Source organism: Bos grunniens, chromosome 17, assembly GCF_055505025.1.
Source record: "Bos grunniens cultivar Pamir isolate PY7600 chromosome 17, Bosgru_T2T1.0, whole genome shotgun sequence".
Classification (NCBI taxonomy): Eukaryota; Metazoa; Chordata; class Mammalia; order Artiodactyla; family Bovidae; genus Bos; species Bos grunniens.
This window is the reverse complement of record NC_141181.1, coordinates 9,043,422-9,065,322: the sequence shown is the minus strand read 5'-3', so window position 1 is coordinate 9,065,322 and position 21,901 is coordinate 9,043,422. Positions and strand designations below refer to the sequence as shown.

Sequence of the window (21,901 nt, the reverse complement as noted above, 5' to 3'; positions counted from 1 at the left end):
TTGCCTTTGTTAAGTACCTCCTGCGGGATTCTGGCAGACTTACCTGGTGATGTGACCCAAACCCTCAGTTTTGGGAAGTCTGAGCCCCTGGTCACCATGATTTTTCTCATTATTGTCCGTGATGGGTGATATTTTATATAGCATTGCTTTATTCTCTACGCATATATGGTATTTCCCTGAACTGACTCTATTTCTCTTGTTCAGTCATTAAGTAGTATCTGAGTCTTTGCAACCCCGTGGGCTACAGCACACCAGTCTTCCCAGTACTTCACTATCTCCCGGAGTTTGCTCAAAACTCATGTCCATTGAGACTCATGTCCACTGAGTCATGAATTGACTGCAAATCCTTTATAAGTAGGGTCCATATTTTATGCTTTTATTCTGCCTCACTGCGTTTACCACAATGCTGGGAGGACAGTAGTTCTTCAAATTAAAAAATATATATTGAAGCGAGGGGAGCAATAAATTAGGAGTTTGGGATTAGCAGATACACACTGCTATATATAAAACAGATAAACAGAAGGGACCTGCTCTCTAGCACAGGGAACTATATGCAATATCTTGTAAAAACTTATAAGGGGACAGAATCTGAAAACTTATAAGGGAAAAAGAATCTGAAAAGAATCTGAAAATATGAATCACCTTGCTATACACCGGAAACTATACAACATATAAACCAACTGTACTTCAGCTATAAGAAATGAGGGAATGATGCAGGTAAGTTGTCTTTCCCAGGAAGTAGACTCTAAGAAAGAGATCAATGTGCAGAAAGTTTATTAGGGACTGCTGCTTACAGGACCAACCTCTGTGCCAAAAATAAAAGGGTAGCAAGATGGGGTAAAAGGAGAAGGTGGGCTCTGTTGCAGTCTCAACAAAGCTGTCAGCTAAACCCATAAAGAGCTCTAAAGCTGGAATGGACCTTCAAGTTACCCTAGCTTGGGAGAGGCAATTAGGCCTTTAACTGTAGTATGAACCACTCATCGAAGGCCGGCTTCTCCCAGGAAGGGGTGTGACCTTGGCAAGGTACCTCTCCAGGTAAAGGCATTTCCTACAAAAGCTGGCAGCCGGGATCTGTCATCCTGAAACACTCCCAGAAGCTTGAGCATTATGTCCTTTATCACTGAAGGAAGATCCAGATGGTACCTTAGAACATCCCCCACAGACCACCCCTTGCGATGCTCAGACACACTGCTTTATATAAATTTTGAGAGAAGCTCCTCAAAGATTCATGAAAGCGAAAGTGCAGTCGCTCAGTCGGGTCTGACTCTTTGTGACCCCATGGATTGTAGCCTCAAGTATTTATAGTGGGCCTTTTGTCCCAAGAGAAATTTCTAAGGTGTATGGGACAAAATACAGCCTCCCAACACCTGTGATTGTCTTTAAGCCATACCTCTTACTCATCAGCTTCTTCCTCTAAGTCTCGCAGGTTGCAAGATGAAAATGGCATTACCACATAAGAGGCAGAGAACATTTTGTTAGTTTTAAAGGAGTATACTTTAGAAAGCTCTGTGCTCTCTATAAGACCTAGTAGATCTTTCCTGTAGCTCAAATGGTAAAGAATCTGCCTGTAACACAGGAGACATGGGTTTGATCCCTGGGTCGGGAAGGTCCTCTGGAGAAGGAAGTGGCAACCCATTCCAGTATTCTTGCCTGGAGAATCCCATGGACAGAGGAGTCTGGCGGGCTACACAATCCATGGGGTCACAAAGAGTGGGACACAACTGAGCGACTAACACTACTATGAGATCTAGAGAAATTTGTCGTTATCATATGATTGAGAATATAAGACTACAAGTAATATTAAAAAATGAGTGAAGTAAGAAAACAGTATGAAAACATCAATAAAATACAATTTCCCCAAATTAAAATCAGATTTAGAACTAAGGTAGAAGTGACACTGTAGAAAAAAGAATTCATGTTGCAAAAGACAAACTAGAAAAGCTCTCCTAAGATGCAGTAACTGCAAAGAGACCAAACAGGAACAAAGATGGTAGATACAATGGTCAGGATATTAAGATCCAACATACAGATCACAAGTAAGCATGATTAGACCAAAACTTTTAAAACACAAAAGAAAATTTCCTGGGAGAAAAAACTCTGTGGCTAAGAATGACACTCTGCACAAGAAAAATTTGGTTATGCTTAAGTTCAGGCGCTCAGTCATGTCTGACTCTTTGCGACCCCATGAATCACAGCACACCAGGCCTCCCTGTCCATCACCAACTCCCGGAGGTCACTCAGACTCATGTCCATCGAGTCAGTGATGCCATCCAGCCATCTCATCCTCTGTCGTCCCCTTCTCCTCCTCCCCCCAATCCCTCCCAGCATCAGAGTCTTTTCCAATGAGTCAACTCTTCGCATGAGGTGGCCAAAGTACTGGAGTTTCAGCTTTAGCATCATTCCTTCCAAAGAAATCCCAGGGCTGATCTCCTTCAGAATGGACTGGTTGTATCTCCTTGCAGTCCAAGGGACTCTCAAGAGTCCTCTCCAACACCAAAGTTCAAAAGCATCAATTCTTCGGTGCTCAGCTTTCTTCACAGTCCAACATGACCACAGGAAAAGTCATAGCCTTGACTAGACGGACCTTTGTTGGCAAAGTAATGTCTCTGCTTTTGAATATGCTATCTAGGTTGGACATAACTTTCCTTCCAAGGAGTAAGTGTCTTTTAATTTCATGGCCGCAGTCACCATCTGCAGTGATTTTGGAGCCCCCAAAAGCAAAGTCTGACACTGTTCCCACTGTTTCCCCATCTATTTCCCATGAAGTGATGGGACGGGATGCCATGATCTTCGTTTTCTGAATGTTGAGCTTTAAGCCAACTTTTTCACTCTCCACTTTCACTTTCATCAAGAGGCTTTTTAGTTCCTCTTCACTTTCTGCCATAAGGGTGGTGTTATCTGCATATCTGAGCTTATTGATATTTCTCCTGGCAATCTTGATTCCAGCTTGTGTTTCTTCCAGTCCAGCGTTTCTCATGATGTACTCTGCATGTAAGTTAAATAAGCAGGATGACAATATATACCCTTTGTATATGGTTATGCTTAGTGAGTACCTAAACAGATCCTGGTAGTATTTTCAAATAAAACAAATTGGTGATAACATTTTACAGAGTTTAACTAAATAATTCCAGGAACAAGTGAGAAATAAAAACTAAATGTACAGAATATTTAAAGATTAATAGCATTTCTATATAAACAAACGAAATGTAAACAAAGTAGTTTAAGAGAAAATTTGTGAATCTGGTTGTTTTGATTGAGAAAAATACAGAAACTACTCTTAGAGAAAAGAAATAATTTACATATTCAACCAAATACATTTAAAGGAAACAGCAGTGGCAGAGTAAATTATAAGAAAATATCTTCATCACCTTCAAGGCTAGGAAGGATTTGTCTTACAAGACCCAAAGCATTTTCATAAGGGAACAATTGACAACTCTGATTACATTCATATTAAAATCTTATGTACATTACAAAGCATTATTTTAAAAACATACACAAAAGATAAAACACAATCACGCAGGCTTAGAAAAGTTTTTGTTTGTTTGTTTTCTTCTAATGTGTATGACCAAGTCAATAGAAGGAAATTCCAGAAATGTAAAGAACTCAGTATCAGTAATAAAAGACATCTTAGAGAAAACAGGAAAAACAAACAGACAATGCAAGAAACTAAGAGCTAAACATATAATACTTAGGGAAAGTGAAGGGAAAGTGTTAGTTGCTCAATTTTGTCTAACTCTTTGCGACCCCATGAACTGTAGCCCACCAGGCTCCTCTTTCCATGAGATTTTTCTAGACAGGAATACTGGAGCAGGTAGCCATTCCCTTCTCCAGGGGATCTTCCCGACCTAGGGATTGAACCTGGGTCTCCTTCATTAAATACGAAAACACTTTCAATCTCACTAATAATCATGAAAATGCGGATTTTTATTAAAAAAAAAAAGAAAAAGAATTACATGGACAAAAACTAAGAAATCTGACAACAGTAAAGCAAGGATGTGGAACAAGAGGAGCTGAATTTTCTGCAGTTGGAGGGGCAGTTTAGCACACATACCTTGCTGCTATACCTAAGTTGACAATTTAGCAAGATTGTTGGTAGCTCAGTTGGTAAAAAAATTTGTCTGCAATGCAGGATTAAAATTGTCAATTTTGATCAATTTTAATAAGTTGATTGATCAATTTTAATAAGTATGAGCATTTCAGTAAACTTGATAATTTATTCACGGCAATAAACCTAACTCAAATACCTCCGTGTTTTACTGGCCCTCTGAGATCTAGATACTCAGCTGGAATGACCTAGTCTACATCTGAGGACAGCTCCAAACTCTTCCAAACACTCTGAATATGTCTAGGTCACTCAAGTTCTCTGGTCCCCTCTGTCTCTGGGTTCTCTGCTCACTCTCTTTGCTATGTTGACCCATACATGAAATACCCCTCCTCAGTTTCTGCCCCCAAATTAAAATCACTCATAGGTGTCTTAAAGGAGTGAAGATTTTACTAAAAAATGGATGTTAAATATCTCCAAACAAAACAATATACATAAATGTCATTTGGCCACCAATCAGTGGGGAGATGCCCTGACCTGTTTTCCCATCAGAGCCCTCACTTCCCGCCAGCTCTTTGGCTCATCTCTCTTAGCTCTTTCTTCCCTGAACTGTGCTTTCTTCTCTCTTTTCACTGCACAGGACAGTGATAATTCCTCTGATTTCTCATACGTATTACGAATGTTTTTTTAGTACCTGCTAACACTGAAGCCTTCTGGGTCTTATATTGTATGCCAATGGCTCATCAAGGTATTTCCCCAATAGACTATAGATTGTCTCTAAAATGAACTCAAGCGACAGATGCTAACATATTACATTTTTCACTGCCTCAATGATAATTGCCAAACTATCCTTAAGAAGTTGTAAAACAGTATGGACAATATTGTCTCAAATATGAAATATGCTTATTACATATACACACACATTCACACACACACACACACACTCACACACAGGCACATGAATATCACAAGGCATTTGCTGAGATATTGGCTATCAATCACTGATATTCTTTTTCTATTTTTAATGTTATTTAAATAATTGGAATAATTACATTAAAATAGATAAAAGTATAGGAATAGTATTCCTTAAAGAAAGAAAGCAAAATATTTATGTTTTCTCAAGGACAGTTTCCATCGCATATCTGGGACAAATAGTGATTAGTCCACCATACTGCCTCCAGGCAAGGTTTCTCTGACTTAGCTTCCTGGGACTTAGGTGGAGGCAGGCACTGAACAGGGCCCTGTTCAGCCAGTCTAGTCCCTATCCTATTCCTCCACAAGCCTTAAGCACATTTCCCTGTATCCCCAGTGCTGGTCTGCTGTGTTTTGTAGAAACTGTACTTTTGCTGTAGTTGAATTTCTGTCCTTTGGGAAGTTGCCTTGTTTCCTATTTATTCCCCAGAATGTCTTGCAGTGTTCTGCCCTGAAGTCAATAGCCTGCAGAAACAAGTGTGCATGCCCCAATATGCATGCATTAAACAGAGAGACAGTAACAGCGGTTCTGGACTGACACCCCGGAACTGTGGCAAGGAATAAACTCCAGGTCTCTTTCTATATGCCATATATGTCCCTGTCTCTATAGTAGTCACCCTCCCTTTCAATTACTGAAAGTCACATTTTCTCCTGGAAGCCTTCCTAAAACCCTGGGCGAGCATAGCATCCCTGTAGTGGATTCTCATAGCAATCTTCACTTAACCTTTTGTAAAAACTGTTCCCATAAAGTTTAAGCTCCATGACAGCAGGATGATATTTCTTCTGTTTAATTCTCTATTTCTGGACTGTTGTAATTGCTTAGTCAATAAGTGAAGAGATAGTGATTAAGTGAGAGGATGGGCAGATGGATGGATGGATGGCCAGAATTTCTGAAAATTTTCTGTCTCATCTTTAATTCTATTCATGGTTCGTGCAGCACAGAATCAGTTCAGCCAGTGTTCTCACCAAAATAAACTTAGTCTCCTGTGGGAAAGACCTAAAGGAAATGAAAAGTATCACAATAAAATCAAGGTGGCAATTTAATAGGGATTTAATACCCAATTTAAAAATATTTCAACCAAAGACTTTCCCTTCATTCTCTTACATCCTGATTTGCTATTGTCAGAAACCCAGGCTCAAGGAAGAACGTGAGCCCTATTGTTACTCTTAATGACTTCATTTTAGATTCTTTCATCTGGTGATACGTATGCAAATTTCTATCTACTTTATACTGATGGCTGAACACCTGTGTGCCTCTTCCCTGGACCGTCACACAGCCCTGTTCCCAACATGAATGCTTCCAATGAACATTGGAACATGAAGTGTTCCAATGAACGCTTCCTCTTTGAATATGCCAAGGGTCACATTTTCTCATCAAATTTATGAATCTGGTTTTCCATGTTCCTGTGGTCACTCAATTCTTTAAGCCATTATCTAAAATATCTTCACCCTAATGGGGGCAGGCTATGCTTCCTATCTTGGAATCCATGGCACTTATGTTCATTCTTTGAAATAGCTCTTGATCAAAGGAATATTTCTTTGAATAAACTGTCCCCTGTGTGTGCTCTTTCCTCTTCATCTCCCTCACCCTTGGTCTCCTTACACCCAGGCTGCTCCTAAGGCTATCCTGCATAATATTTATTTCATGGCTAATTTGCCTTAGTCATCATTCTATGAGGCCCTTCTTTTTGAAGTCTCCCAAAGCTTCATATTGTCTCAGAACCTATAAATATAAAATTCTCCCTATCTAACTAGACACATCATAGTGGAGTTGCAGTATCCATCTACAACCTCTTTCCCTCCAATCTTTACACTGACTCTTGACTACAGTCATTTTGCTGGCCCCACTCCTACCTTCCTGAATTTACTTCTTCTGCTATTGCCCTTTTCAGAATGGCCCTCCATTCTGCCATCCTCTCATCCAAATCCTGTTAACTTGGATCAGATCAATTTCCATGTACTTCATGAAGCCTTCATTTGATTTAGTCCATACCAATGCTTGTTTCTTTTTTTTTATTTTTTTTTATTTTTAAACTTTACATAATTGTATTAGTTTTGCCAAATATCAAAATGAATCCATCACAGGTATACATGTGCTCCCCATCCTGAACCCTCCTCCCTCCTCCCTCCCCATACCATCCCTCTGGGTCGTCCCAGTGTACCAGCCCCAAGCATCCAGTATCGTGCATCGAACCTGGACTGGCATCTCGTTTCATACATGATATTCTACATGTTTCAATGCCATTCTCCCAAATCTTCCCACCCTCTCCCTCTCCCACAGAGTCCATAAGACTGTTCCATACATCAGTGTCTCTTTTGCTGTCTCGTACACAGGGTTATTGTTATCATCTTTCTAAATTCCATATATATGCGTTAGTATACTGCATTGGTGTTTTTCTTTCTGGCTTACTTCACTCTGTATAATAGGCTCCAGTTTCATCCACCTCATTAGAACTGATTCAAATGAATTCTGCCTTATGATCCAATGCTTGTTTCTCTGAACTTGTCTTTTATTCTGTATTTGACATCAGGTCATTAATCGAAATGTTTCATGTGTGCTGGATCTACCTCACAAATTTGACTCTATGTTTCCTTGTGAAAATATACAGATTAGACTTCCTGTGTATCACCTATTGTACCCACAACAATGCTGCAGCTGTAGCAAAACCTAGTAAGTATAGTGTTGACTGCAAAATAAGTATACCTCCCTTACCCTGGTTGAATTGTTGCAAGCGGATACTGTAAGAAGAGAAAAGAATTGTTAGGAAGATGGTAGGGAAATCAGTTCAGTTCAGTTCAGTCGCTCAGTCGTGTCTGACTCTTTGTGACCCCATGAATCGCAGCACACCAGGCCTCCCTGTCCATCACCAACTCCCGGAGTTCACCCAAACTCATGTCCATTGAGTCAACCATCTCACCCTCTGTCATCCCCTTCTCCTCCTGCTCCCAACCCCTCCCTGCATCAGGGTCTTTTCCAATGAGTCAACTCTTCTCATGAGGTAGCCAAAGTACTGGAGTTTCAGCTTTAATATCATTCCTTCCAAAGAAATCCCAGGGCTGATAGTGCGGAGTAAATGGACGAGGCAGATCTGAAGACCAGACTTTTGAAAACTATTTCAAGCCTGCACCAGTGTCACCATGACCAAGCTCGTCCACAGCGGCAAGTGAAGTGGCTCCCACCCGCTGTGGGAAGGAAGCATGTGGAGCTCCAAGAGACTGAGTGGTAGCTTCGCATAACACTTTTTGAAAAAGCACTAAACACCTCGACATTTATTAATACATTTTTGAGAGCCCCTAGCTGCTTTCTGGGCAGCCTTCCGTGGCAACCTGTGAAGGAATGTGAGGCTAGGGCTTGTGAGCACTTTTACAGAAGAAGAGAGACACAGAGAGAAAGGCTTTGCCAAATCTCTAACAGTGATACAACTGGGAATAGAAAGCAGGTCCCATGCCTCACCATCTGGTGTTCTACCAGCCAGACCACACTGTCTCTCTAAATTGCCAACCTGGATTAATAACTGTGCATGTGACATCATTCTGGTCTTCTGCTGTTGAGGATGAGACATCTATTCCATTGGGCATGGTGGAAAGTTTTGTCTATCCACACAAATTTATAATTTATGTATGACTTCTGTCTACACAGCAGGACAAAGATAAAAACATTCATTTCAATGCTATAAGAACATTAAGAAACTCTTGGTGTGAGATAGGGAGATATTAAATCACAAACTATTAAAAGGAATGTATTTTGAAGGCTGGCTAACCTTTCAGATTAACTTGTACACATGTGTCTTTCTGCAAAAGTCTCAGGACCTCAACAAAGCAGGATTCTGTGCACACAGGACTTGTGTAGCTTCATGTTTGTGCCAAACCACAATTATAGAAATAAGAGTTCTGGGTTCTTTCCATCCATTCCTCTAGCCACGTGGTATATATAATACTTGGTCACATGTACACTCACATATTTTGTTCATCATGATTCAGACATTTGCAACTCAGACAGACTGAGATGAATATTTTCTATTCAATGTAAGGAAAATAAAAGTTCTGATGAGGTAAAATGTACTTCTTTGCTTAGTTACGATAAAGCCAGGAGTCTATCTGGTACTGTAAAATGGAAGCAACACTTGCCTCATTAATATTTCAACCTTTGCTTATATATCAGTCCTAAAGGAAATCAGTCCTGAATTTTCATTGGAAGGACTGATGCTGAAGCTGAAGCTCCAATACTTTGGCCACCTGATGTGTGAAGAACTGACTCACTGGAGAAGACCCTGATGCTGGGAAAGATTGAGGGCAGGAGGAGAAGGGGGCAACAGAGGATGAGACGGTTGGATGGCATCACTGACTTGATGGACATGAGTTTGAGTAAACTCCAGGAGTTGGTGATGGACAGGGAATCCTGGCATGCGTGGGCTTTTCTTAATCCCAAACTCCTAACGTATCCCTCTCTCCTCTCTGGGAACCATATGTTTGTCTCCTATGTTTGTGAATCTGTTTCTGTTTTGCAAATAAGTTCATTTGTATCTTTGTTTAATATCCACATATAAGTCATAGCAAGTGATATTTGTCTTTCTCATATGACTTACCTCCCTTAGTACCATAATCTCTAGTTTCATCCACATTGTTGCGAATGGCAGCATTTCATTATGACTGAGGAGTATTCCATTGTGTGTGTGTATACCACAAATTCCATGTCTAGAGAAATAAAATTATGCCTGCTGATGAGTAGCAGAGAGACTGGGTCAGTTCCCTAAAAATATTTCTCATCTATAGTATAGTCTTTCCTTTACACCTTCATGAAGTGTCTGAATTATCAACCAGAATAAAGAGAGATCGCAGAAAACAAATTCTTCACTTGACAGGAATCAAAGGTTGACACGATGTGGTGTGATTGAGAAGAGATATCATAACACAGAGATCAAGGAAGACGTTACAGCAAGCACCAGGAAGTGGCAGAGAGCAGAAGAGAGAAGAAAGAACAGGATCCAGGGAGCTTATCTCTGTGCAACCTCCAGGAAGCAACAGCGTCGCTACCCCTTTGGCTCACTGATGCCCTGATTTGCAAACATGCTTCACCTTAAACCAGTTCTTAGAGGAGAAGGTAAGGTTTTTAAACTTCTTTCAACAGTGAATTTGAATTAGACATAAAACACAAAACTCTGAGAACTATTTCAGCCCCTGAATTAATTCACTGAAGTGTAAAATGGGGTGGCAGTGATCCAAATAGAAAAGACATCTGAAAAGAAAAGAAATACATATTTTATATACACATATAATCTCATTTAGGAATATAAAGCTATTCAAGAGAAGCTATGGTAAGATGGGGTGGGTGAGAAGAAAAGGGTAAGTGTACTTGGTAAATAAAAAATAATCATAAAATCTGTAGATCTTAGAAGTTAGTATAAAGAATGATTGGGAGAAAAGCAAATTATAGAGTAAATGGATGAATACAGGAAGAGAATGTTTGTAAAATCTTAGTAAGCACACAACAGGAAGAGAAAGACACATTTGAGATACAAGAGAATAGTGTTCCAGGGAACAGAGCCTATCCATATGTTTAGGCTATTGGAAAAAGCCTAACCATGTCAAGATCCTTAACATAGAAGCAGAGAAAGATCTCACCTGGCTTTTAAACATGCTGGCCATTTTAATATTCTTTAAAAGCTTTAATGGAATATAGCTGCTTTACAATGTTGTGTTAGTTTCAGGCTATACAGAAGGTCCTTATTAGTTATAAGACTGGATATAAAATGGGCTTCCCCGGTGGCTCAGTGGTAAAGAATCTGCCAGCCAGTGCAGGAACTGCAGGAGATGATGATTCAATCCTTGGGTCAGGAAGATCTGCTGGAGAGGGAAATGGCAACCCACTCAAGTATTCTTGCTTGGAAAAGTCCATGGACAGAGGAGCCTCATGGGTTACAGTCCATAGGGGCACAAAGAGTTGGAAATGACTGAGCATGTATGCATGCAGAGATAAGATAAAATGCTGAGGGAAATTTGGGGGAAGGGCAGCAAACACAATCCTCATCATGCCCGCTGCCCCCAGACCTCCCCTCTGGGCTCACCCACAGAGCCTGCTCAGCTTCCCTGGAATGAAGCACAGAAAGCTTGACAGGCATTCCAGCTTCTTCCCTCTCCCCACCTCTCTCCCCTGCCTACCTCTTTTAATTTTCATCCAGATTGACTGATTCACTGGCTGCCTGCTTCTGGGGAGCTCACCACCACTCCCTCACCTTCCTCAGGGCTTTCTCCTCAATAGAAATAGCTTTCTTTCTCCTTCCTTTGATCTCATGTCATAACTTTATTTCTAAAACTAGACTATAAAGCATAGACTGTATTTCTAAATAGTCACAATAATGCAAGAGATGGTGTTTGCTATGTTATGCAGAACATCCAATGGGATATACTTTTCATAGGGTGAATTTTTATTTTACTATTTTATTCTGATGAATCACTTTTTCATGTCATGTGTTGTATTTCACAAACTAAGATTGTAATAAGAAGTTGAGTGCAGAATCCCTTTGGCACTACACAGACTTTCCAGATTTGACTAAATCAGTGATAAATAGTGATAGCTGAGAGGTGAGATTTCATAAATGTCTGTTGTTTCATTAATAAGAAGGATAGCTATCATTGACCCCTTGTCATATGCCAGATTTGGGACTAGATACTTGAGTTCTCTAAGAATCATCATAAGAATCATTATTATCATAATACCTTTCCTTTCCTTTTTTCTTCTTTCTTTCTTCCTTCCCCCTTCTTTCCTTCCTCCCTTCTCTCCTTCCTTCCTTTTCCTTTTCTATTTTCCTGACAAGAGAAAACTTAGTAAAATCCACCATTTCTCTCTATTGCTTTATATAAATCAAGGTCTGCTGCTGCTGCTGCTGCTAAGTCGCTTCAGTCGTGTCCGACTCTGTGCAACCCCACAGATGGCAGCCCACCAGGCTCCACCATCCCCGGGATTCTCCAGGCAAGAACACTGGAGTGGGTTGCCATTTCCTTCTCCAATGCATGAAAGTGAAAAGTGAAAGTGAAGTCGCTCAGTCGTGTCCGACTCTAGCGACCCCATGGACTGCAGCCCACCAGGCTCCTCCGTCCATGGGATTTTCCAGGCAAGAGTACTGGAGTGGGGTGCCATTGCCTTCTCCGTAAATCCAGGTCAAACTGATGCAGATTTTAGGCTTATACAAGGTGGGTAGGAACTTGATCTATAGGATACTTTTAAATAAAATTATTCAAGTACTAAATATGTGTTAAACCTATCAATTTAAACATCTACATCAGATTAGAGAGTTTGGACTTCTTTCCAGTCAAACTAAAACCTTGCAAGTCAGCAGATAACTCAGAATAATTCACTAAGCTGGATCCCAAGCTCAATTGTCATTGACTTCAGAATATTATTCAGAAATGTTTGGTGAACAGTTAATAACCACAGATTCTGCTCTGCTTGTAAGCTCTGCTTCCTTTCAGGTATCTACTCTTACTGTAGAGTATGGGTCCCACATATGCGATCTCCATGACCCTGAGAAAAATCACTAAATAAAATCTGGACTCCTCATTTGTGCTTCAAGTCTGACTAAGTATTTTCATAGCATGATACTCACAGGCCAGTTGTATTTATAGCCCCTGGGTCAGGCATGAGCTCAGTGTTTTCACATCTTTATTATGGCTAGTTGATAATTCTTGGCATGCTAAACATTTTCGCTTCATTATTCAAATTCTCTTGGAGATTAGCTAATATTATTTTTTATTTTTAACAACAAATAACATGTAATGATCAGCTATCTAGTTTCAAGAGGCAAACTCTTCAATTGCTTTCATATTTTAAATTTTTTCTCATTTCCTGAGATTAATTTAGCATTCATCAGTACATTCTTCTAGTTTTAAAGATTTAGTTTTAACATTTAATTCTGATAATCCAGTGCAGATTATACCCATCTATCTTTCTGATGAAAAGTAAAAACACAATTTATTTTCCCCCAAGTGCCAGTAATGCTGAAGAAGCTGAACGGTTCTATGAAGACCTAAAAGACCTTCTAGAACTAACACCCAAAAAAGATGTCCTTTTCATTATAGGGGACTGGAATGCAAAAGTAGGAAGTCAAGAGATACTTGGAGTAACAGGCAAATTTGGTCTCAGAGTACAAAATTAAGCAGGTCAAAGGTTAAGAGAGCTTTGCCAAAAGAACACACTGGTCATAGCAAACACCCTCTTCCAACAACGCAAGAGAAGACTCTACACATGGACATCACCAGGTGGTCAATACCTGAATCAGATTGATTATATTCTTTGCAGTCAACGATGGAGAAGCTGTGCACAGTCAGCAAAAACAAGACTGGGAGCTGACTGTGGCTCAGATCATGAACTCCTTATTGCCAAACTCAGACTTACATTGAAGAAAGTAGGGAAAACCTCTAGACCATTCAGGTATGCCCTAAATCAAATCCCTTATGATTATACAGTGGAAGTGAGATATAGATTTAAGGGATTAGATCTGATAGACAGAATGCCTGAAGAACTATGGACGAAGGTTCCTGACATTGTACAAGAGGCAGTGATCAAGACCACCCTCAAGAGAAAGAAATGCAAAAAGGCAAAATGATTGTCTGAGGAGGCCTTACAAATAGCTAAGAAAAGAAGAGAAGCTAAAGGCAAAGGAGGAAAGGAAAGATATACCCATTTGAATGCAGAGTTCCAAAGAATAGCAAGGAGAGATAAGAAAGCCTTCCTCAGTGATCAGTGCAAAGAAATAAAGGAAAACAATAGAATGGGAAAGACTAGAGAACACTTCTAGAAAATTCGAGATAGCAAGGGAACATTTCATGCAAAGATGGGCTAAATAAAGGACAGAAATGGTATGGACCTAAGGGAAGCAGGAGATTTTAAGATGAGGTGGCAGGAATACACAGAAGAACTGTACAAAAAAGATCTTCTTGACCCAGATAACAACGATGGTGTTATCACCCACCTAGAGCCAGACATCCTGGAATGTGAAGTGAAGTGGGCCTTAGGAAGCATTACTATGAACATGGAGGTGATGGCATTCCAGTTGAGCTATTTCAAATCCTAAAAGATGATGCTGTGAAAGTGCTGCACTCAATATGCCAGCAAATTTGGAAAACTCAGCAGTGGCCCCAGGACTGCTTTCATTCCACAGTTTTCATTCCAATCCCAAAGAAAGGCAATGCTAAAGAATGCTCAAACCACGACACAATTGCACTCATCTCACACGCTAGCAAATTAATGCTTAAAATTCTCCAAGTCAGGCTTCAACAGTATGCAAATCAAACTGCAAACATCCATTGGATCATCGAAAAAGCAATAGAGTTCAAGAAAATCACCTACTTCTGCTTTATTGATGACACCAAAGCCTTTGACTGTGTGGATCACAACAAACTGGAGAATTCTTAAAGAGATGGGAATACCAAACCACCTTACCTGCTTCCTGAGAAATCTCTGTGCACTTCAAGAAGCCAGAGTTAGAACCGAACATGGAAAAAACAGACTGATTTCAAATAGGGATAGGAGTATGTCAAGGCTGTGTATTGTCACTCTGCTTATTTAACTTATATGCAGAGTACATCATGTGAAAGTCTGGGCTGGATAAAGCATAAGCTGTAATCAAAATTGCCAGCAGAAATATCAATAACCTCAGATATGCAGATGACACCACCCTTATGGCAGAAAGTCAAGAATTAAACAGCTTCTCGATGACAGAGAAAGAGGAGAGTGAAAATGTTAGCTTACAACTCAACATTCATAAAACTAAGATCATAGCATATGGTCCCATCAGTTCAGTTCAGTTCAGTTCAGTCACTCAGTTGTGTCCGACCCATCACTTCATGGCAAATAGATGAGGAAACAATGGAAACAATGAGAGACTTTATTTTGGGGGGCTCCAAAATCATTGCCGATGTAGACTGCAGCCATGAAATTAAAAGATGCTTCCTCCTTGGAATAAAAGGTTATGACCATCTTAGACAGCATAGTAAAAAGCAGAGACATTACATTGCCAACAAAAGTCCATCTAATTAAAGCTATGGTTTTTCAGTAGTCATGTATGGATGTGAGAGTTGAACTATAAAGAAAGCTGAGGACCAAAGAATTGATGCTTTTGAACTATGGTGTTGGAGAAGACTCTTGAGAGTCCCCTGGACTGCAAGGAGATCCAAGCAATCAATCCTAAAGGAAATCAGCTCAGAATATTCATTGGAAGGACTGATGCTGAAGCTGAAACTCCAATACTTTGGCCACCTGGTGCAAGAATTGGCTCATTGGAAAAACCCGAATGCTGGGAAAGATTGAAGGCAGGAGGAGAGGGAATGACAGAGGATGTGATGTTTGGATGGCATCACCGACTTGATGGACCTGAGTTTGAGTAAGCTCTGGGAGTTGGTAATGGATAGGGAAGCCTGGCATGCTGTAGTCCATGGTGTTGGAAAGATTCGGACATGACTGAGCAACTGAACTGAACTGAATAGTTTGCAGTATTTTCTGACTCTTAAATTCCAGAATCTGTTTTAAGGTTATCTGTTCTGTTCTCTTGATTCTTATGCTAATATCACACTGTTTTAAAATTACTGGATCTTATAATAAAATGTGTATTATTTCAGTATTTAATTCATTTTCATTATTTTGGACAGTTCCTCACTGTTCATTTTTTTCGAATATATTTTTGAATAAATTTTTGAAGTTATGAAACAAATTCCACATGGATTTTATTTAGGGATTACATCTCGGAAATACAAATGAATTTGGGAAGAATTGCATGGTTACATTATTAACATTCCCAAAGGGTTCATCTAGACTTTGTGTCTATGAAATGTGAAACCTGTTTCCTTTTTGATATTATTATTTTGAGAAAAAGTGACTGTGGATGATCTCAAATTTTGCTATAGTGCTTGTCAGGTTTATGGATGAGCACGCTCTTCAGTTCTTTTGTATCTCACAGCCTGCTTGCTCAGGATGGAACTTACTTTTGAGATTTACAGGAAATCAAAGGTGAACCCAGTTCAAGAGTCCCAGGTATAGGCTTGGTCAAGAAGGGAGCTGACACACCTCGACATGAAGTGACTCCCCTAGGTCTGGCCAAAGGTCTGTCTGCCCACGAGGTCACTAAGCATGCCCATTCTTTCGCTTTTTAAAAAAGTTTTATTGGAGTATAGTTGATTTACAATGTTGTATTAGTTTCAGGGGTACAGCAAAGTGAATCAGTTAAACATATGCACATATTGCCTCTTTTTAAGATTCTTTTCCCATCTAGGTCATTACAGAGAATTAGGTCGAGTTCCCTGTGCTATACAACAAGTCCTTATTAGTATCTGTTGTATATATAGTAGTGTGTACCGGTCAATCTCAATCTCCTAAATCATTCCTTCTTCCCCCCTTTACCCTCAGGAAAATAGACAAGAAAGAACAGATATGGAGGTGATGCCTGTTCTTTGTCTCATTTCCTGCTCTCTTGTGGCTGCGAGACAGCCTCCATCTCCCGTATCCACCCAGCACACTGGCTCAGTGCACACCTACACTGAATTCAGGTGCCAAAGAAAGCTTAGCTTTGGGGCTTCATGGTTGGCTTTTCCTCATTAAGGAAAGACCACACCAGAAGGAGGGACTCAAAAATAAACTTAGGGTCTAGTTTGAAATTCTTGGGCTGCAAAATCACTGCAGATGGTGACTGCAGCCATGAAATTAAAAGACACTTGCTCCTTGGAATAAAAGCTATGACAAACCTAGACAGTGTATTAAAAAGCAGAGACATCATTTTTCTGTCTGTATAGTCAAAGCTACAGTTTTTCCAGTAGTCATGTACAGATGTGAGAGCTGGACCATAAAGAAGGCTGAGCACCAAAGAATTGATCCCTTCAAACAGTGGTGCTGGAGAAGACTCTTGAGAGTCCCTTGGACAGAAAGGAAATCAAATGAGTCAATCCTAAAGGAAATCAACCCTGAATATTCAATGGAAGGACTGATGCTAAAGCCAAAGCTCCAATATTTTGGCCAACTGATATGAAAGGCTGACTTATTGGAAAAGACTGATGCTGAGAAAGATCGGTGGCAGGAGAAGGGGGTGACAGAGGATGAGATGGTTGGATGGCATCATCAACTCAGTGAACATGAGATTCAGCAAACCCCAGGAGACAGTGAAGGACAGGGAAGCCTGGTGTGCTGTAGTCCACGGGGTTGCAAAGATTTGGACATGATTGAGTGACTGGACAACAAGTTTGGAGGGAAATGGCATGCCTTTCATAACTTTTTTAGAATTTAGAAGAGACTTCATTGCCTCTTCATTGCCTTCTTTGTCAAAACCCTCTGATCCACCTATCTCTTTTGTTAGATTAAATTGTTTTTTTAAAGAAAAACACTTGCAACACTTCCCACCAGTCACCTCGTGCTCCCTGTAAGCACTGAACACTTTCTCCTTTCTGATGAAAATAATTTCATTTCAAGGAGACAGCTGGAAAGATACAAGCTCAATCCTCAACAGATTGCGGGCCTTGTGGTTGAAGAGGTTGAGAGGTCTGTGGCTTCCATTTCTTTCCTCCCACAGCTCCATCAGTTGATGGTAATATATGTGATGTCACCAGTCTCTGGTGTCATCCCACGAGGCTATGGGAAATAGATTTGAAAGGGCAAGTTTGGGATTCAGAGGCCCAGCAGATCCATGCGTGGGGGTTGTTTTATATGGTTCTTTCCTATTATGCCTGGTTATTCTACTCTCTGATATCTCTTCCATGTTTTTGCTAATCCCAAGTTGTCCTTGAAAACTGTTTGGAAATTTGCAATGAAGCAATATTACAGACATGGATCCCTTTCCTTCAATGGTGGCATTTATTTCTTTTTTATTATTTTCAAAATTATTCTTATGTGGCCATTTTTAGAATCTTTTATTGAATTTATTACAATATCACTTCTGTTTTATGTTTTGGTTTTTTGACGGGAAGCATGTAGGATCTTAGCTTCACCATCAGGGGTCGAACCCATCCCCCTTGCATTGGAAGGTGAAGTCTTAACCACTGGACCAGCAGAGAAGTCCCCAATGGTTGCATTTAAAATATCCATTGATATATGATTCATATCCCTATTTTAAATGTTTGTATATGTCATGTTTATAATAGAAAATCAGCACTGTATTTTCATACAGCTATAAATATCCCATATCTTTCAAACTGAAAATGAGTTAATAAAATCTAGGATTGGGCTTTTGACAAGAAATAGCAAGGGAGAGAAGAGAGAGTGAGATGTGGAATTGGTATGCTCCTTAATCTGAGCTGGTATTAGTTTCCTTAGAGTGACTCTCAAAATCGAGAGGCCAAGTCAAGTTACCTAAGTATCAGGGCTGCCCAGTGCAGACCAACCCAGGAGTACGTGCTTTGTAAATGGGGATCGTGCAACCTGGCAGCCAGCCAAGGATGGCTTTTCCGAGCAGTCCTCAGTTACACGTTGACTATTGTCTAACCAATCTGCTTACTATTCCAAAAGTGTTGCCCTAGTCTCTTTGGAAGCCTCCTGTTCTCTTGCATTTTCACAACCTTCTCCAGCCACTGCTTGTTTTAGATCTATTTTTCATGACAGGATGATAGCTTTTTCTCCTTGCTGTGGCTTCAGAAAGGCTGTGAAAAATGTTTCATAAGGTTTTCTTTTTTTTCCCTCTTTTTAATTTTTTTTTTGTTTGCCCTTTGAGAAAGCCCTGTAGATGCCTTTCACATGCAGCATGAGATTAGATTTTTCTTTCTTTTTTTTTTTTTAGAAATTACACTGCATTTCAGTTATGTATTAGAGCAATCTGTCATCTTCACATTAGAAGCCGTGGATGCGTCTCCAGCAGCTGGTTCTCTAGGACTTATATTTCAGAAAGTGTGGCAAAGGGTGTTAGGAGAGCAGTGTCAGCAGGCCGTTATTCTTAATATGATGTTCTAAATTATAAATATTACCAGACGTCCCCGTGCAGCATGAGGAGATGATTCTGTGGTTACAACAGGAGAACCTTCACACAACGACCAGGCAGAAGCAAATGGAAAGAGTAAAAATATATTGCTTCTATTAGTTTTAAAAGCTGACTTGGATAGCAGCAGCAACTTGGTCGTATATAGCCATAGTTTAGGGCTCTGTTTAGTATTTTCTCCTTCCATTTGCCCCTCAAGGTGGGTCGGTGTTCAGCTTGCGCAGTTACCACAATGGAAGTTGATAATTCTTGCTAGACCTTTACTAAAGGTGGGAGCCCAGTGGTGGCTTTACAATAGTATCTATTATTAACGCACATCCATTTTGCAAGAAGGATCCATGCCAGGAAGCACTCCAAAAGACCCAGTCACATTTTATCTTAAGGAGGCTGGTGTTTAAAACGTCAAAATAAAATAGCTCACACAGCCACAGGGAAAAAACGGTAAAAAAGCAGGCCCTTGAGCAGTGCCAGCCAACTTCAGCTTTGCTAACCCAAGGGTTTCTTGCTCTTAGATGCTGGGTGCCATTCAGGAACCTGTTCTTTCTGCAGCAATCTGGATTGCCGGATAAGTGACTATGGAGTTATGAAGACGTCAGGTTGTAAAATTAGCCTCGTTCCTTTATTCTTCCCTGTTTCTTGCCCACAGATAATTACAGATGCAAATAGTAGAGGTCCTTCATTAGATACAGACACACGGTGCCATCATCTCATGGGGATCTGTTAGCACAGCTGGCATTCACACTGTGTTAAATATTCAAAACACTTCAGAGGATCACAAGTGAAGGCTACGGTTATCTTGCTCAGGTGGCCATATTCTTTTTTAATCCAGGAACGTTATTTAAAATAAACATATGTGCTGAAATTCTGTCATGACATACTTGATCATCAGTTAATAGATAATTGCATATGAAGGATTTTCTAAAACATACACCTCTCTCTCTTATATACTTATTATAATATATTATGCATATATATATAAACAGATGCATATATATATATATATATAACCGAATCACTGTACTATACACCTGAAACCAACACAACATTGTAAATCAGCCATACTTCAATTAAAAAAAAAGAAAAACTGGTAATGACATCTGTCAATGGAAAGTCTTTAAAATCTGATGTTTTACAAGCATTGGGGTAAACATGAAAGTGGAATCCAACCCACATATGCCCAGGCAATACAAGATTCTTCTGTCTATAAAGTATATTTCTCTTACTATTAATTCACAATCTTAATATCTTCTCTTCCTTATTTTTTGATGTGACTTTTCTATGCTTTGAAATATTTGAACATATCTTTCCCTCACACTGTAGAGAAGCAAGCATACAAATTTGGGGGCTGTGATAAAAACTGTTTGAAAAACTGCCTCTTGTTTATACCATTCATTTGTTACCTTTCAGTAACAAAATTACAGAACTATGAAATTTTTTATTTCCTATATGCCTAGGTAGGTTTAGAAGACAATTGTGAATTTCAGGTATCTTCATGGTAAAATTTGAAAATGAACTACATGCCATTTGGCATTTATACAATATCTTGATTCTAACTTGAGCTCTTGGGCATTGATGTTCACAGAACTAGTTATGTTTTTTCCAGATATCTATTTGCAGAGCTATCAATGCATTGATAACACCATTTTCTACATCATGGAAGCAGTCAATCATTTCTTGGTATCCATCCATCAACCTTAATTGGTATTTACTTATTCTTACCATACTGGGAATAGAGAATCATGCTAAGTGTGTGGAATGGTTTAGCTTTAATTAAACAATTTGATTCACTAATATTGCATACATGTATACACACACATCAACCTAATGGAATCTGTATATAGTATGCTGCTAAGCTAAGTCACGTCAGTGGTGTCCGACTCTGTGCGACCCCAGAGATGGCAGCCCACCAGGCTCCCCCGTCCCTGGGATTCTCCAGGCAAGAACACTGGAGTGGGTTGCCATTTCCTTCTCCAATGCATGAAAGTGAAAAGTGAAAGTCAAGTTGCTCAGTCGTGTCTGACTCTTAGCGACCCCATGGACTGCAGCCCACCAGGCTCCTCCATCCATGGGATTTTCCAGGCAAGAGTACTGGAGTGGGGTGCCATAGGCCTAATCTATTAGTTCAACATTCGCTGGGGTGCAGAGCGTCTTCTGTTTATCAGTGAACATGAAAAAATGGTATTTGGCAAGCACAGACACTTTTCTACCAATTTTTACTATATTTTGGCATTTATGCCATTAAATCAGAAGGGTACAGGGATTGTTTAGCTGTTTATTTTCAGAGGTCATGTATCAGTTTCATATACTTTGCTAAATTTTTAGAATTCAGTAACTACAACCTCTTAAACCTCCAAAGGATTAAAATAGATTCTTTTTTTCTTATCTTAAAGCAGAATATAATTTTAATGTATTCACAAGATTTTGTAATTTGGGATATTAAGAATATTTATCAGTCCACCCTGGATGTCTCACAGAAGGTATGCTGCTTCTTCACGGAACTGTCAGTGACTATTTTTATTTATTCTTTCAGTGACTCCATCTGTTGGCATGAAAGACATTCCTATTAAATCTATATAGTTGTTTCCAGAATTTAAGAGGCAGAATACAGCGACCTATGGAAGAACAAAGGAAATATTAAAGAATAATTGCCACATTGAAAATACTTCTTGGGCTTCCCTGGTGGCTCAGTGGTAAAGAATCTGCCTGCCAGTGCGGGGGGCACAGGTTCTATCCCTGGCCCGGGAAGATCCCACATGCCACGGAACAACTAAGCCCATGTGCCACGGCTACTGAAGCCCATGCTCTGCAACAGGAGAAACCACTGCAGTGAGAAGGCCATGCACCACAGTTAAAGCTTAGCCCTAGCTCACCACAAGTGCAGAAAGCATGTGCAAAGCAGCAAAGATCCAGTGCAGCCATATGTAAATAAATAAATAAGTCA

General features: G+C 39.9%; 1 long non-coding RNA gene across 1 annotated transcript in view; it reads left to right on the top strand.

Annotated features, from left to right (window-relative positions):
* Positions 1–9,891, top strand: part of LOC147354994 (uncharacterized) — a 398,573-nt gene extending 388,682 nt beyond the window's left edge. The window contains exon 5 of the long non-coding RNA XR_015143929.1: positions 9,877–9,891. This is a non-coding gene — a long non-coding RNA (uncharacterized LOC147354994). The remainder of the gene's footprint in view (positions 1–9,876) is intronic.
* The last annotated feature ends 12,010 nt before the right edge of the window (positions 9,892–21,901 follow it).